General features: G+C 46.1%; 1 long non-coding RNA gene across 1 annotated transcript in view; it reads right to left on the reverse strand.

Moving 5' to 3' along the window:
* The window catches only part of LOC123361641, a 49914-nt gene extending 39439 nt beyond the window's left edge, over nucleotides 1-10475 (reverse strand). Inside the window, exons 1-2 of the long non-coding RNA XR_006576180.1 lie at nucleotides 9951-10475; nucleotides 2599-2714 (exon numbers count right to left, since the gene is read on the reverse strand). This is a non-coding gene — a long non-coding RNA (uncharacterized LOC123361641). The remainder of the gene's footprint in view (nucleotides 1-2598; nucleotides 2715-9950) is intronic.
* Between the last annotated feature and the right edge of the window lie 367 nt (nucleotides 10476-10842).

The raw sequence follows: 10842 nt of genomic DNA on the forward strand, positions 1-10842 counted from the left end.
TTCCTTTCAAGCCCCACTGGTAGGAAATGTGCTGCGTTTTAGGCTGCAAATACTTCTTCCGGGCTTCATTTCTATCATCTGCTCATTTCTGAGGTCTTGGGTTTGGCAAGAGCACTACCCCAGTGACACTAAGGGCTAGTCTACACTTACCTGCTGGGTCGACTTCTTGGAGTTCGACTTCTTGGAGTTCGAACTATCGTGTCTAATCTAGACGCAATAGTTCGAACTCCCCGCGCGCTCCGGTCGACTCCGGAACTCCACCACCGCGAACGGCGGTGGCGGAGTCGACCTTGGAGCCGCGGACTTCGATCCCGCGGCGTCTGGATGGCTAAGTAGTTCGAACTAGGGTACTTCGAATTCAGCTACGCTATTCACGTAGCTGAACTTGCGTACCCTAGTTTGACCCCCGCCCTTAGTGTAGACCTGCCCTTAGACTCTGCTGCATCAGCACTCTGGGCTCACTGCTGCCAACACAGACGAGCAGCACTACCCCTTTGCAGAGATCAGTCCATTTCACCCTCGTCTCCACTCCACTACCTAGTGTTAACACACCTCCCTGCCTCCCCAAAGGAAGAGTTAGTGTTATCAGAAGGTTCTGTACAAATGAATTATACTGCACCGCTGAGCAAGGATTGTTGTGCAAGCAGCTGCCAATTGCTTGACTGTGTCCAGGCCAGGTCTTGGTCATATAGTTTAAATAGAGTGATGACCCATACCAAATTGGGCAGGACAGTCCTGAAATGCAGAGCCCTTCAAGTCCTGGTCTGAAGGATTCCAGACCATTTGTCCTGGATTCCCTGTGGCACCACTCTGTGCCTCACCAAGGCTCAGTGATGGTTCCAACCTCTTCCCAGTGTGGGGAGAGGAAGGAAGGGTGCTGAGGTGGGCCTCAGCTCCTCTCTTGCCATAAGGACCAACCTCCTGCTCCTCCTTTCTCTCCTGAAGCCCCACTGCCCAGGCCAGGCCAAAAGCCAGAGCTGGGCAGTTGTAAGAGCCGCCTAGGGAGCCCGGGCTGCAGTGGGGAGCCCCAGATGCTCCACCTTCCCTGGGCGGTACACCCCAGGGGGGACAGGGACATGACCCAGGGGCTGCTCTCAGGCACCCCAACCACTAGCCCAGGGCAGGTGGAGGGTCCAGGGCTCCCTGAGTGGCTCCAGCTTTCAATCTGGCCAAGGCTCCTCCCTGTGTCCCACTTTTGCCTTTTGAAAAGGTGGTCACCCTAAATTTAAGGCCAGATCAACTAGTATGACCTGCTTAATATCACAGACCACCAACAACAGAAATCAGATCGCAAGTATCATAGCCCACAGGAAGCTAGACTATTATGTGCAACAGGCAGAGAATAGGAAGGACCAGTGTGTACGAGTGCCCAAGGCCCCTGCAACGGCAGGATTATGATTAAGTGGGATATACCCAGATAATCCTGGAAAGTGACCCACATCCACACACTGCAGAAGAAAGCAAAAAACCCTATGTCACTGCCAATCTGACCTGGAGGGGAAATTCCTTCCTGACCTCCCCGGAGAGCCTATTTGGTAATAATGGGCAGCACAGACTGGAGAGCCAGAAAGAATGACAGGGTCTGTGTCTAACAGCCTCAAAAAAAAAATCCTCTTTATATTTCTCATAGCCCAGTCCTCTTTTCTCTGGACACTAGAGTGACAAATGAGGCACTACCCCGTTGTCACTTTAAGTCCAATATCTACAGCTTCACATGAACAATTCCTCAAAGAAGTTTGTTAGAGCTGAAAGTGCTGGAAATGAAAGGAAGCGAAACAATCTCTTAGCTACCAAGTGGCCTAGTCCCAGACCTACGGTCCCAGTCAATGAGTTCAGGCATACTCTTTGCCCCCTCCCCCGCCACCCGCCATGCGCACACACACACACACACCTGAGCAGGTTTTCCCAGCGAACAAGTCCCTTTGTCTTTGTCCAGCCTATTTGATTTTACAACTAGAATAAAACAAGAGTTGGAGATTCTGGACAATTAAAAACATGAAGTTATGGGAGTTGCTTTGAAATGTACTTGACTTTTATTGCAAATTTAACAGAGCTCCATTTGGAAGCAACAAAGCACTTTACAAACATGGGGTGGGAAGGAAAAATGAAGTACCGAGCCCACTCGTGCAGCGAAGGATTCAGCACAGCAAGGCAACATAAACAAAGGCACTATATTTAGAACTGGCACACGGTTTAGAAGTCAGTCCTAGAGATGGCCCCCCACAGAGAACCCTGGATCAGATGTTTGGGAAAGCATATGGGATGGCAGTGTGGTCCAAACAGTGCTGGGGCCAAAAGTTCCCAGGTTCCCTTTCCCATCCCCCCCCGTTTGTCTTCTCTACTCAGACTGTAAGCGCTTCATGGCAGAGGCTGGCCTTACGACGTGCACATGCAGCACTAACACACACAGCAGGGCCCCAGCTGACTGCTACTGCAGTATCAGACAAGAGTTAGCTTTATAAAGTGAAGCAACATGTAGGGTTGAGACAGAAAAGGAGATTGAAGTGAATTGAGCCATCTCAAGTAAGAACCACCTATGTCACAGATCAGGACAACTGCACCCTGTATTCCCCCTCGTGGTCCAGCAATGGCACTCACCCTTAGGCTCTCAGCTCCTCAGTCATCATCTCTCTTGGGTGGAGACCCTCGTCCCTTTCCCTCTTGACCAGGTTATTTCCAGGCTGCACAGTTCCCTGCCACCTTCTCCTCTGAGACTGAAAACAATGCAATTGCCACAGTTCAGTTACCACATAGGTGCTTCTAAGGAAGCACATTTATTCTTAAGGTAAAAGCATTAGAGAAAACACATTAAAACGATGACAGAACCTACACCCAAGCTCATTAACTGGCCAGAGCTCGCCTCCACTTCAGGAAGGGCCCCAGCAGGTGAATAGTCTTTGACAGAAGGTCCTGTCCATTTGTTGTATCAGCACAAAGCCCTGAGTCAGTTTTGACTCAGGCTATTTAACCTTTTCTTTGTCCGCTGGTCCCCTGATAATCCACTTTCAACTAGTGTATATACAAGTCTCTCTCCAGGTCCTGGTAGCTGTCTGGAAGGGTTACAGCCTGAGTGAATTTGCCTAACCAACCCCACACTGTTCTTAGTTCCTGGAGAGTTGTGCTTCTCCCACCCATGTAATTACATATAATCCCCACCCAACAGTGATACATAATTTAATTCAATAAGGTGTGTCCAAGATATTGTCCTATATGTCACACCCTTTTCTATGCTTATGTCTCTTTATATGCCAATACACACTTTTGACCTGAGTGACTGGCCAAAATTCAGGGTCTTGTAGGTTTCTCCAGTTAGGAAGAGAGGTTGATGGAGTCTGGTATCTTTGATGCAATTGTGTTTGTTTACAGAGATGAACAAAGTCCTGTTTCCCTGAACACAGGAGGAACCAGAACAACAGGAGATGGTGTCCTTGGTCATAGCACCAAACCTCTTTCAGCCATCACTCACCTCTAAAGCTCTCACTGGGACTTTTCTCAGGGCTGTACTACCAACTGCATGTTCTGTTCAGACTGTCTCTCCCTTTCCGCCTCTTCTGTCTCTCCAACCCCCAAAGTCTTTAAAATTTCTGAGTGGCCCTGGGTATGCCTTCGTCTCGTAGACAGACACGTTGTTTAATCAGAAAGAAGGGCAGCTCTTACACTCATCAGTTTAAGGGATTTTAACTCAGTTTATAACAATAGTCTCCCTCTTTATTTAAAAAATAAGAGGTTTCAGTCAGGGCCGGCTCTAGAGTTTTTGCCGCCCCAAGCAGCGCACTGAATTGCCGCCCTGGGCTGGGGGGGGGGCAGTCCGTGCGCCCTTAGGGCGGCAGGCGTGTCTAAAGGGCTCTGGGCTCCCCCTGCGGGGAGTCCAGAGCCTTTTAACTCCCAGCCGCTGGGAGCCCAGAGCCTTTTAACTCCCAGCCGCGGCCGGGAATCAGAGGGCTCCGGGCTGCCCGCCGCGGCAGGGAGCCCAGAGCCTTTTAACTCCCAGCCGCGGCCGGGAATCAGAGGGCTCCGGGCTCCCCGCCGCGGCGGGCAGCCCAGAGCCTTTTAACTCCCAGCCGCGGCTAGGATTTGCTGGGGCGGGGCGGCGCTCTGGCGGTTGCGAGTCAGCGGCTCCGGTGGACCTCCCGCAGGCATGCCTGCGGGAGGTCCACCGGGGCCCTCTGCCGCCCTCCCCAGGATGCCGCCCCAAGCGGGTGCTTGGCCCGCTGGTGCCTAGAGCCGGCCCTGGTTTCAGTTATATGTGCCCATGTGAGGCCATGAGAGCATATTTGTGAATGATGTGTTAAAACACTAATGGCATAAACTAAAGGAGCCTTCACTGCCTCAAAGTAATGTACTTCAAACAAGTTTTGCAGTAGGGATTGGGAGTGGTTTTATTAAGGTTTAAATGCAATTCAGTTGCCAACTTAAAAGTGACAAATTATGCCCCCCTTGACAATACATTTGTTTCATAAAATGTAAATACTTTTGCATTCAACTATGCACTTCATGAACTTGCAATTAGTCTTTGTCAGTAATCCCCTAACAGTGATGGTATGGTGAAAAATTATGCATATTGGGCCAAAGCCCCAGATTCTTAGTCATTTTTTCCTCTCAATCCCTTACTCAGGACCATGAGAGAAAGAAAAGGACCAATGAATTTGACTAATTTTTAACAAACAATGTATTCATATAACAGACCCTGAAGAGAGACTTCGCTGCTCTTAAAATGTACTTTAGCTTCAGGGATAATGGAAATTGAGGACAGTTGTATTCTCTTCCGTTTATACTCTTATTTTCTAAATCCTGAGGGTCAGATTCTCTGCTGTTTCTCCTGGTGATCTGAGAACACCTGGGTCTGATTTATAAGTTTCAAGGTAACAAGTCAATTTCCTTCAAAGTTGGCTTGTTCCTTAGATCTCAGTGAATCTAGAATGTAAGCCAAGTTTGAACAAAATCTGTTCAGCCAGTTCTGAATTATAAATACATAACATTTCTGATGAGGAACAGCTGGGTAAGTAGTTTGTTACATTTGTACTCACGGAAAACTCAGAAGTGGCTGAACTAATTTCATGTCTGGCCTTATCTTCTAAGAGAAAGTAGCATCCCAAAAGGGATTTGAGAAAATTAGAATAGAAGAGGACGGGAGGGGGATAAGAGGAGAGCAGAATGCAAGTTGGAAGCCAGCCTTAATACAGTGTGCATGTAGCTCAATCATTTATAAAGCACAGGCGATAAGAACAGAAAAGTCTCAGATTCAGTGTTCCCTGGGTGCTATATTTCCACAAACTCTGACAGTGCCAGTTGCAATCCTGCAGTTAAGCCTTTGCAAGCATTTCCATTACATAGAATGATAGAAATATGCAAATGTTTTTAAAAGAGGTTTATAATTTAGCTCTATAGATTTCACTCCAGGTTGAAGTTTACAATTAAGGTCTCATCCTGGGATCTGGATTTACTACATGATTTCAGCACAGAACCATTTGGCTTTATTTAAAATGCAGATAAAGCAGTAAAAAAATTGAAGGATGTGGAACTACTTTCTTGTGTGACTCCAAACAAATTTCATTCTGATTCCAACTTAAATATGTCAGGCCACTGGACCGTATTGTTGCCTGGAACCCATAGGCACTTTGGGATTAAAAAACAGCCAAAATATTTCATTTTTTGAAACAATCTTCTGTATTGTAGCACTAATTGTTTTCTCCAATTAAAAGTTAATTCCACTCTTCTGGATGCAGGTGGGTTCATTTCACAATGCAGAACAGCACATGATGCACAGCTTCACCATCATAGCTCAGGAAGTGGGCCTGATCTCTCCACACTTGCCATTCCCAACTTTCCTCACCTGGTTTGCTGCAATAGGGAATCTTATTCAGTATAATGTTCAACAGGGCAGGTTCTGCTTTCATTTGCGCCTTATGCAACCACATTCATTGCAAGCAAGCTTCTCCCATGGGTGTTCCGTTCAAGCAAGCCAAACCTCTGGAGATGGCAAAATCAGGCTAGAAATCTGGGTTGGAAGGGACCAAGTCCAGGAATGCTCTCCAATCTTCCATGCTTTGTTGCCATTTGACATCCATGCTGGCTTCACCCTGCTCCCCCATATTGACTCTATTTATGGGGAGAAGATAGTTTGGGAGGGGGAACTACAACTGAGTCCACTCCCCCCAGAGGGATACCCTTCTACTCACATAGCTGGCTGTAGCCCCCACTCCATTCACTCCTCCTCAACTGGTTTCCCTCGGAAGATGCTATGGGATACTTTCACCACTACCTCCAGCTGGCACCATTTACATTATACAGAAACAAATTTCTCCACAAGCAGAGCCCGAGCCCTTCTATACCAGCAGGTGAGGAGTATATGTTTGCAGCATTAATCCCGAGAGCCACACACACTGGCTACCTCAAACTCCACAGTGGAGCTAAAAATGGAGGAGCAGGGAGGCGCCATGATGCTAACACAAGTAGAAGAGTAGGGAGGGGGTGTGTCTGCAGGAGAGATGGACATACATTGGCCAAGCTCAGCCTTCACCAGCGCTTGACACCGATATCACAACTAACGTGCACAGTGATACTATAATTGTATGTGCTGAGTACTAGAAACAAGGCACTACCATGAATTAAGTTACACTAGGCCCAATCCTGCTCTTAAAGGAGTCAATGGGATTTTACCACTGACTTAAATCATAGAATCATGTGAGCAGATGGGCCCCCCTCTCACCTATATATGTGTGTGTGTATATAAGTCCAATCCTGCAGCCCCTACCCATGTAAGTCCCACTAAAGCCAATGGGACTACTCACTGGAGTGAGGAGTGCTACATCAGGCTTTGTTTGTAAAGCACTTTGGGATTCTTGGATAAAAAGATCCTTGCTACTGGTAAATTAATGATAATACATTGCACTTACATATCGTGATCTTTATCTAGTTACCCTCCTTTGTAAATTGAGCTATCATTATCCTCATTTTAATGATGAGAAAATTGAAGCACAGTGGAGTGACACAGCAAGCCAGTGGCAGAACTGTGTATAGAACGCAGGTCTCCTGATTACCAATTTCATGTTCTAACCACTAGACAATGCTACCTTCCTATTTAAAAAAAGAAAGTTATCATCATCTCCTCAATAGAATGGTCACAGGTCAAGGGGTGCTTTCAGTTACAAAAAGAGAAAGGACACCTAGTTCTCAAGAAGCTGCTATTCACACCCAACAAATTAGTGACAGGTTCTAATTCTTCAAAGGGTTCAAAATCTCCTTCCATCACCCAGTCAAAAACAAAAAAGCAGTGTTTCTATAACAAGAAAAGTCCTGACTCAGCAGGGCTTCCTCAGTGCAAACAAACAAATCCCCAAACCAACACAAAAACAAAACAAGAAAACGCCACAACAATGACATTGACAGCTTGTAATAGCATGCCATGTACAATATCATGCACTAGATAATATGAATCATACCACGGGGATCTGGTCAGCAGGTAGGTCTGTACAGGCCATGAGATGAGATTTCTAGCTAACTCAGACACAGCTGTTTACAGGTTCAGATACCTTCAGCTTCAGTTTTAATTTGACCAGCCTGAATGATTGCAGAGATCTAATTAGAGAATATGAATGGAGGACCGTGGGTGAAAGACATTTTTAAGGTGGCTTGTCTAAGAATATTCTGAAGCACCATCTTGATTGGCCAACAAGAAGATGGTGTTCTCATTATTTTTATGTAGCCAGAACGAGGGTTCTGGGTGAATTAAATTGTGCTGTATGGATGTTATGATACTTGTTCCTCCCTCAAAGATAAGATGCTAAAGAGATCTGTCCAGCACCCAATAATCTTGGTGCATCAACTGACAAGCCTGGCTTCAGTCTCAGGTCAGATAAAGACTAGGCTTTCATGTAACTTTCTAATGCACCTGGGTAATAAGTTACCCAAGTGCACGCTTCCCTCAGTACAGTACCAGACTCAATTGGCTGAGGGGAATTGGAGGAAGAATTGAGCCAGGTAGCAGCTTAGGTGGCCAAATCCACTTCTTTCATATCATATTGTTGTTCAGGGTTGGGTTAAACCTAAAAAAAATATCGGTGGGTGTAACAGCCTCCCTTCCTTACTGATAAATGTAAAACAATTAAGCTTCTTTATGGAACTAGATAGCTGAAACAATAGCAGCCTCCACCCCAAACACAGGTATGTGTCTCCACCTAGAACAGAGGTGCACGTGGGCAGAGGGCATTGTTTGGTAGAGGTGTATTTCTGTATTCTGTGACAGAAACAAGAGAAACATCAGAAGAGCTGACAACAAAGCAGCAGAAAGCCAAGGACACAGCCAGAACAAGCAGGCGGAGTGTGCCCCCTGAGAAAAGCCTAAAGAGAGATCTTTTGGGCCAAGTGCTGGCTAGAAAGGGGCTTTGATTTCCTGCTGTTTGATTCTGGGGTCAGGTATTTCATTGCTGCAATCTCGTTTATTTACAAAGAATATACAGGGAAACAGGACTTTGTGAACAGGGTAGGAATCGCCTCTTAACAGAAACATCCCACTAGACTCTGAATTTTGGCTAATCCCTCTGGGCAAATAGGGGGAACATTACCTTTGAAAACCTGCTCACTCTTTGTTCTCAGGTTACCTGTGTTTGTAATTGCAGAATTTGCTCCTGTATGCTTTTCAGCATATTTCTTCTCACACCGTAACATTGCATCAAACCTATGCACAAGCAGGGATCTCCTTCTTTGATGTACAAAGGGTGACAGTGAGGAGAAAGGAACCAGGAATCACCTGAAGGGCGAGACATGCTGATCTATAGCAGAGGTGAATTCCTATTTCATTTGCTGGATTGGCACAGATCGCTGTAATGGGAAGGGCAGCTTCCCTGCAACATGATCTCTCCTGAAACCAGAGCAGAATTAGACCTTTTCAGGAGATCTTGGTTTTAACTGTAGAAAAACTAGAAGTTGCCGTGTTGGTTGAAGCAACACAATGTCTGAGAAGACAATTGTATTGCACTTGTGCATTTGCATAAGTGTAGGGTGGAGGACAGCTTCAGAGAGCCAGGAGTAATACAAAAGCACATCAGAAAGGGTTGGTTAAATTAAAAATGGAACAACAGGTGACTAAATGAATCAGAACACGCGGTCTGAAGAATCTGTAAGGATGAGTGTATCAACACTGGGAAGGCTCAGGGACTGGCAGAGGAACATCTGAAGGTAAATGAACAAGGGGAAATCAGCTGAACTCTAGAGAGAAGCTTCACAGAATGGAAAATTAGTCAAGGCCAAGTAAATCATCTGGAACAGACAGCAACAGGATTTTATTTTTCCATAAACAATGACAGGACCAAATTGCCATTTTGGATATGCCTGAGGTTCCCGGCGGGGGAGTGAATCAAAATAAACATAAAGGCAACATATCTTTGGCACCAAAATTAATGGACTGATGTGGGGTAAAATGTTACAAAAAAGTGTGATATGTGTAGCCACTACTAAAATGTATGAGGCTACTGCATGCAGAAGCAGCTAGCAACAGTGCCTTGCTGTGACTGGCCAATGAGATTGTTTTTTATGATGATGTCATTGTCTAAGGTTCCTCAAACCCTTCTGGCTCTTCTTTCATTGGATATAGGGGATTACCGCAGTGTCATGGCCAAATTCTAACCAGGATGTTTATATTCTGCCTTTCTATATTCTCCCTGTAGATTTAAACACTAGGAGTAGCTTAGACCCTGATTCCAGTTTATCCAAACCATTGAAATTTGGGGATTCAGTTGAAAGATTTCAGTTTTGTCTGATCTCTATCATGGGGAGCAGGTTGGGTTTGGCTCAGCAAAACCTCATCGGTCTCATTTTTGTTTTGGTAAGTTGAACCCAGGGGTGGCTCAGATCAGGATGCCATTATAACCAAACCTCACCATTGGGAGAGGTCAGATGTAAAGTTCCAATTATAAACAACCTCTGTTTCTGAAACTTGTAAATCCACTCACCGCCACGAACCCCCCAGGGCATTGCAGTTCTCTCACTGGGCTAGTGTCACCCACCGATGATCACTTCAGTGCTACACTGATTTCTCTGCCTGATGACTCAGCCCTCTGTCCGGGTCATCAGCTTTAGTCTACTACTTTGGGGATGCCATTGGCCCAAACTAAAAGTTTCTTTAGCAGAAAGAAGGCCTTCTACCCTGTCTGGGGCTCTTCCTTAGTCTATCCTCAGTTCAGCCTGCAGCCCCCTTGCTGGCCTCAACAAGCCTTTCTAGGGGTTTGTAGGCCCCTTCCTAGGGGCCAGTAAGGGAACCCAGTCCTATCCTTGACTCTAGGTTCCAGCCTAGGCCCTGTACCAAACAGCTAGGTCTGCACCTTTGTCTTTGCTGTAGTTTTCCTTGAGCCACTTCCCACCTCTCTTCTCAAGTTCCCCTCTAAGTCTCCTACGCACTTTGCTGGTTAGTCAGGGTCTTTCCCAGACCTCCCTGCCCAGAGAACTTTGCTCCCTTTCCTGCTTTGATCTCCCCTCCACTGAGACAAGACCCTGCAAGAGCCTTCTCGCTCTCTACAGACACACCTGCAGTGTAGTCAGGAATCACCAGATTACTCTCAGGTGGGGCTCATCAATTAATCAGGATTGGCTTAGGTCCAGGCTTTCCAGCACCCAAGGCAAGCCCCCTGATACAAAACTCATGTGATTTCAGCTATGGGCATTGACCTTAACCAGAACCTAACGTGGACTAACCATTTTTAATTTAAGAAATGCTGCAAGGAAAAAATAGTTTGATTTACAACAATTTTGAAGGTCTCTGATATCTGATACATTCAAGCGGGAGCTCTATTCTCTGCATTTTACATTATGCCTTTAGACATTCAAGATAGCAGCTTCTTGTGGGAG

Source organism: Mauremys mutica, chromosome 1, assembly GCF_020497125.1.
Source record: "Mauremys mutica isolate MM-2020 ecotype Southern chromosome 1, ASM2049712v1, whole genome shotgun sequence".
NCBI lineage: Eukaryota > Metazoa > Chordata > Testudines > Geoemydidae > Mauremys > Mauremys mutica.